This window comes from Bos taurus, chromosome 1, assembly GCF_002263795.3.
Source record: "Bos taurus isolate L1 Dominette 01449 registration number 42190680 breed Hereford chromosome 1, ARS-UCD2.0, whole genome shotgun sequence".
NCBI lineage: Eukaryota > Metazoa > Chordata > Mammalia > Artiodactyla > Bovidae > Bos > Bos taurus.
The window spans coordinates 148,758,588-148,765,965 of NC_037328.1; positions in this window are offsets into that span (position 1 = coordinate 148,758,588).

The window sequence follows — 7,378 nt, forward strand, 5'->3', positions numbered from 1 at the left end:
TCCCAGGCCTGCAGCCCTGGTCTGTGGTTGCTGGTGGACAAAAGGGCCTTTGCCCTCTGACTTCTCCGAGGGCAAAGTCAGAGGGACTCTCTGTGACTCAATCCAAGTGTAAAAGTATCGATCCATTTTTCATTTGTTGAATATTTCTTGAATTACAGCATGTGTGAGTTTGATGGGAAGACAGACACTGCCGCTTCATCCTCAGACTATGGGGGTCACTGGTACACGGAGCAGCTGCACCAGTGACCATTAGGCAAGGAAGCTAGGCTTGGAAAGCTAGATGGGGAAACAGTGGAAACAGTGACAGACTTTATATTTGGGGCTCCAAAATCACTGCAGATGGTGACTGCAGCCATGAAATTAAAAGACGCTTACTCCTTGGAAGGAAAGTTATAACCAACCGAGACAGCATATTAAAAAGCAGAGACATTACTTTGCCAAGAAAGGTCCGTCTAGTTAAGGCTATGCTTTTTCCGGTAGTCATGTATGGATGTGAGAGTTGGACTATAAAGAAAGCTGAGCACCAAAGAATTGATGTTTTTGAAATGTGGTGTTGGAGAAGACTCTTGAGAATCCCTTGGACTCCAAGGAGATCTCACCAGTCCATCCTAAAGGAAATCAGTCCTGAATATTCATTGGAAGGACTGATGTAGCTGAAACTCCAATACTTTGGCCACCTGATGCAAAGAGGTGACTCATTTGAAAAGACCCTGATGCTGGGAAAGATTGAAGGCGGGAGGAGAAAGGGATGACAGGGGATGAGATGGTTGGATGGCATCACTGACTCAATGGACATGAGTTTGAGTAAACTCCAGGAGTTGGTGATGGACAGGGAGGCCTGGCGTGCTGCAGTCCACGGGGTCACAAAGAGTTGGACGTGACTAGCAACTGAATTGAACTGAACTAGGTGTGGGGCTCCAGCCCTCCTCTCCCACCCAGGATCCTCATCATTGCTCCTCCCCACTGCCATCCAGATCTGCCCTTAGATATTTTTTAAACTCTAAGGTGTAAATGACTAATAATGGTTTAACATATTGTTCCTCCCAGAAGGTATTTTTAAGTCTAATGGATAAAGATTTAGTAGTGAAATTTCAAACACCAATCAGGGTGTACAGGAGGACTTGGGAAAGGAAGGTGGTGAGCATTTTTTTTTTAACACCTCCAATCACTCCATTAGGGCTTCCCAGGTGGCACAGTGATAAAGAATCTGCTTGCTAATTCAGGAGATCTCAGAGACTGATGCGGGTTCAACCCCTGGCTCAGGGAGATCCCCTGGAGGAGGACATGGCAACCCACTACAGTATTCTTGCCCAGAGAATCCCATGGACAGAGGAGCCTGGTGGGCTACCGTCCATGGGGTCTCAAAGAGTCAGACCTGACTGAGCACGCATGTATAGGCAGTCATTCCATTGAGTTAGGGCAACCTGTCTTTACGGATATGATTGAAGCCAGTAGATATTTTGGAATAAATGGATGGATGATGGATGAATGGATGGACAGATAGATGATGAATGGGTAGTTGAGTGATGAATACTGTTGTTGTTTAGCTACTAAGTCATGTCTGACTCTTTGTGATCCTGTGAACTGTATCCCGCCAGACTCCTCTGTTCACAGGATTTCCCAGACAAGAATATTGGAGAGGGTTGCCATTTCCTTCTCCAGGAGATCTTCCTGACCCAGGGACTGAACCCCTGTCTCCTGCACTGGCAGGCAGATTCTTTATCACTGAGCCATCAGGGAAGCCCATTGGTGGATGAATAGATAATCTTTATTCTATCTAGACTGGTCGTTGAAGCTTGATTTATTTTATGATTCCTCATAGAGCCAGGCTAGGGGCTAACATACATTAGGAAGTTGGTAGAAGTTTGTAGAATAAATGGGTAAGTAAAAAGAATGTTATGATTTTCAGTTACTATAGTACTTTGGGTCCCCTTGGAGTGGACTCAGCTATCTTGCTGGGACAGAAGCCACTGTAAAACCTGACCTTGATCAATTTATTGGCAGTAAATCCTGCCAGACACACAAGACCTCCATGGAATCCTTTCTGAGTGGTTTCATGTTAACTGTGCAGAGCTCTGACTTTCAGCGAATTCCTGGTATTAATAATAACAATGATACTGAACTCACTGTGGGTTAGTTATTGTTTTAAGCACATCACATATATTTAATAATTTTATCCTAAAAACAGCCTGATGCTTGGGTATAGTATTAGCCCTTCCGCCAATTTAATGGATGGGAAAATGGAGGCTCTGAGAAGTTAAATAACCTGTTCAAGGTCACATTAATAGGTGTAGGCAGGATTTGAATACAGGCAGATTGACCTCAGCATCTGGGCTCATATCACGATATAGTCAGCACTTGGTATCTGTGGGTTTGGCATTCACAGATTCAATCAACCATGAGTCAAAAATATGTGAAAAAAATTTTCTAGGAAGTTCCAAAATGCAAAACTTGAATTTGCCATGTGCTGTCAGATATTTGTGTTGTTGGAAGAGGGTGTTTGCTATGACCAGTGCATTCTCTTGGCAAAACTCTGTTAACCTTTGCCCTGTTTCATTTTGTACTCCAAGGCCAAATTTGCCTGTTACTCCAGGTATCTCTTGACTTCCTACTTTGCATTCCAGTCCCCTATAATGAAAAGGACATCTTTTTTTTTTTTTTTGGTGTTAGTTCTAGAAGGTCTTGTAGGTCTTCATAGAACTGTTCAACTTCAGCTTCTTCAACATTACTGGTTGGGGCATAGACTTGGATTACTGTGATATTGAATGGTTTGCCTTGGAAACGAACAGAGATTATTCGTTTTTGAGATTGCATCCAAGTACTGCATTTCAGACTCTTTTGTTGATTGTAATGCCTACTCCATTTCTTCTAAGGGATTCCTGCCCACAGTAGTAGATATAATGGTTATCTGAGTTAAATTCACCCATTCCAGTCCATTTTAGTTCACTGATTCCTAAAATGTCAACGTTCACTCTTGCCATCTCCTATTTGACCACTTCTAATTGACCTTGATTCATGGACCTAACATTCCAGGTTCCTCTGCAATATTGTTCTTTACAGCATCGGACTTTACTTCCATCACCAGTTACATCCACAACTGGGTGTTGTTTTTGCTTTGGCTCTGTCTCTTCATTCTTTCTGTAGTTATTTCTCCACTCTTCTCTAGTAGCATATTCGGCACTTACCAACCTGGGGAGTTCATCTTTCAGTGTCATATCGTTTTGCCTTTTCATACTGTTCATGGGGTTCTCAAGGTAAGAATACTGAAGTGGTTTGCCATTCCCTTCTCCAGTGGACCACATTTTGTTAGAACTCTTCACCATGACCCGTCCATCTTGGGTGGCCCTAAATGGGATGGCTCATACTTTCATTGAGTTAGACAAGGCTGTGGTCCATGTGATCAGTTTGATTAGTTTCCTGTGATTGTGGCTTTCATTCTGTCTGCCCTCTGATGGATAAGGATAAAAGGCTTATTGAAGCTTCCTGGTGGGAAAGACTGACAGTGGGGGAAACTGGGTCTTGTTCTCATGGGTGAGGCCATGCTCAGTAAATCTTTAGTCCAATTTTCTGTTGATGGACAGGGCTGTGTTCCCTCCCTGTTGTTTGAGCTGAGACCAAACTATGGTGGAGTTAATTAAGATAAAGGCGACCTCCTTCAAAAGGTCCCATGCATGCACTGCTGCACTCAGTGCCCCTACCCTGCAGCAGGCCACCGCTGACATACAGCTCCACCAGAGACTCCTGAACACTCACAGGCAAGTCTGGGTCAGTCTCTCATGGGGTCACTGCTCCTTTCTCTGGGGTCCTGGTGCACACAAGATTTTGTTTGTGCCCTCCAAGAGTCTGTTTCCCCAGTCCTGTGTAAGTTCTGGTGGCTCTATGGTGGGGTTAATGGTGACCTTCACCAAGAGGGCTTATGCCATACCCAGATCTGCTGCACCCAGAGCCTCTGCCCATGTGGCAGACCACTGTTGACCTGTACCTTCACAGGAGACACTCAAACCCTCAAAGGCAGGTCTGGCTCAGTCTCTGTGGGGTCTCCTGGTGCACACAAGATTTTGTTTGAGCCCTCCGAGCATCTCTGGCAGGTATGGGGTTTGATTCTAAATGCAATTTTGCCCCTCCAACCATCTTGCTGGAGTTTTTCCTTTGCCCTTGGATGTGGGGTATTCTTTGCCACCAAAGATGGAGAAGCTCTATACAATGAGAAAAAACAAGACTGGAAGCTGACTGTGGCTCAGGTCATGAACTCTGTATTGCAAAATTCAGACTTAAATTGAAGAAAGTAGGGAAAACCACTAGAACATTCAAGTGTGACCTAAATCAAATCCCTTATGATTATACAGTAGAAGTGATTCAACAGATTAGATCTGATAGACAGAGTACCTGAAGAACTACAGATGGAAGTTCTTGACATTGTATCAGAGGCAGGGATCAAGACCATCCCCAAGAAAAAGAAATGCAAAAAGGCAAAATGGCTGTCTGGGGAGGCCTTACAAATAGCTGAGAAAAGAAGAAACACTAAAGGTAAAGGAGAGAAGGAAAGATATACCATCTGAATGCAGAGTTCCAAAGAATAGCAAGGAGAGATAAGAAAGCCTTCCTCAGTGATCAATGCAAAGCAATAGAGGAAAACAGTAGAATGGGAAAGACTAGAGATCTCTTCAAGAAAATGAGAGATACCAAGGGAACATTTCTTGCAAAGATGGGCACAATAAAGAACAGAAATGGTATGGACCTAACAGAAGCAAAAGATATTAAGAAGAGGTGGCAAGAATACACAGAAGAACTATACAAAAAAGATCTTCATGACCCAGATAACCACAATGGTGTGATCACTCACCTAGAGCCAGATATCCTGTAATGCAAAGTCAAGTGGTCCTTAGGAAGCATCATTACAACCAAAGCTAATGGAGGTGATGGAATTCCAGTTCAGCTATTTCAAATCCAAAAGGATGATACTGATAAAGTGCTGCACTCAATATGCCAGCACATTTGGAAAACTCAGCAGTGGCCACAGGACTGGAAAAGGTCAGTTTTCATTCCAATCCCAAAGAAAGGCAATGACAAAGAATGTTCAAACTGCTGCACAATTGCACTCATCTCACAGCTAGCAAAGTAATGCTCACAATTCTCCAAGCCAAGTTTCAACAGTATGTGAACTGTGAACTTCCAAGTGTTCAAGCTGGTTTTAGAAAAGGCAGGGGAACCAGAGATCAAATTGCCAACATCTGTTGGATCATCAAAAAAGCAAGAGAGTTCCAGAAAAACATATCTACTTCTGCTTTATTGACTATGCCAAAGCCTTTGACTGTGCGGATCACAAAAAAACTGTGGAAAATTCTTCAAGAGATGGGAATAGCAGACCACCTGACCTGCTTCCTAAGAAATCTGTATTCAGGTCAAGAAGCAATAGTTGGAACTGGACATGGAACAATGGACTGGAACAATTTCCAAATTGGGAAAGGAATACGTCAAGGTTGTATATTGTCATTCTGCTTATGTAACTCACGTGCAGAGTACATCATGTGAAATGCCAGTCTGGATGAAGCACAAGATGGAATCAAGATTGCTGGAATCAATAACCTCAGATAAACAGATGACATCACACTTATGGCAGAAAGTGAAGAAGAAGTAAAGAGCCTCTTGATGAAAGTGAAAGAGGAGAGTGGAAAAGTTGGCTTAAAACTCAACATTCAAAACATGAAGATCATGGCATCCGGTGCCATCACTTCATGGCAAATAGATGGGGAAACAATGGAAACAGTGACAGACTTTAATTTCTTGGGCTCCAAAATCACTGCAGATGGTGACTGCAGCCATGAAATTAAAAGACGCTTACTCCTTGGAAGAAAAGTTAAGACCAACCTAGACAGCATATTAAAAAGCAGAGACATTAGTTTGCCAACAAAGATCCATCCAGTCAAAGCTATGGTTTTTCCAGTAGTCATGTATGGATGTGAGAGTTGGACTATAAAGAAAGCAGAGTGCCAAAGAATTGATGCTTTTGAACTGTGGTGTTGGAGAAGACTCTTGAGAGTCCCTTGGACTGCAAGCAGATCTCACCAGTCCATCATAAAGGAAATCAGTCCTGAATATTCATTGGAAGGACTGGGGCTGAAGCTGAAACTCCAATACTTTGGCCACCTGATGCAAAGAACTGACTCATTGAAAAAGACCCTGATGCTGGGAAAGATTGAAGGCAGGAGGAGAAGGGGATGACAGAGGATGAAATGGTTGGATGGCCTCACCGACTCAATGGACATGAGTTTGAGCAAACTCCGGGAGTTGGTGATGGACAGGGAAGCCTGGCGTGCTGCAGTCTGTGGGGTCACAAAGAGTCAGACACGACTGAGCAACTGAACTGAGCTGACTCAACTGTCAGCTATTTATATTATACTTGGTATTATAAGGAACTTGAGATGCTTTAACGTGTATGGGAGGATGTGCATAGGTTATATATGCAAATACTATGCCATTTTATACAAAGGACTTGAGCATCCTCCATTTTGGCTCAGGGGAGGAGGCTGGCGCAGCTACCTGCAGATACCAAGGGACAAGGGTGTGTGTGACATGTCCAAAGTTAGCTGGAAGCGGCAAGCTCTCCTCGAACCCCTGCTCAGCTCAGCATCCCCGAGCCATCTGCACTGACAGGTGGATTTGTTTTTGACTCAGCTCTGCCCCCATCTCTGCTGGGTTCGGGTGGCCTGTGGGCGGAGCTCAGTTCCTGGCCAGCTTTGCGTCTCATAGACCGCGGGCACAGAGCTGTCACTTTCTTTCAAACCATCAACCTGTTTGCGGAGGAACTGCCTGGCTGGGCCTTGGACTGTTCCTGACCTCTATCTGGGGTTGCAGAGGCTGTGTCCAGTGAGGCCCAGAAAGCAAAGCTCAAGGCAGCTCCCTCTTCTGAGGCCTTCTAAGGGGTCACACGGTGAAGGACAGGGGGATTCTTCTCTGCTTACAGGTAACTGGAGAGCACAGGTCAGTCTTGGAAAGGGAGTCCCCATCTTTGGTTGAAAGAACCTGACCTCACGGTTGGTGAGGATGCGGTTGAATGGGATGATGGATGGCACCTTGTCCAGCACAGGGATCACTGAAGGAGAGGTTCTGTCACCCCTTTGTGGAGAGGGCTGTGGTGGGCACCCACAGGCTAAGTGCTGGTTTGGGGGCTGGGACCTTTGGGATCCCAGCACTGATGATGTCGTTATCCACGGCAGGCCCATCTTGGGGGAAGAGACTCCTTTCCCACCTGCCTTTGGCTTAGGTGGGGTGAGAAAGCCGGGACCAGCCCAGCCGCATACCTGAGTGGACCACAGTGTCAGCAACAGACATTTCGACACAATCCAGTGTTTGCTAATTGCTCTTGTGTACTCTGGAC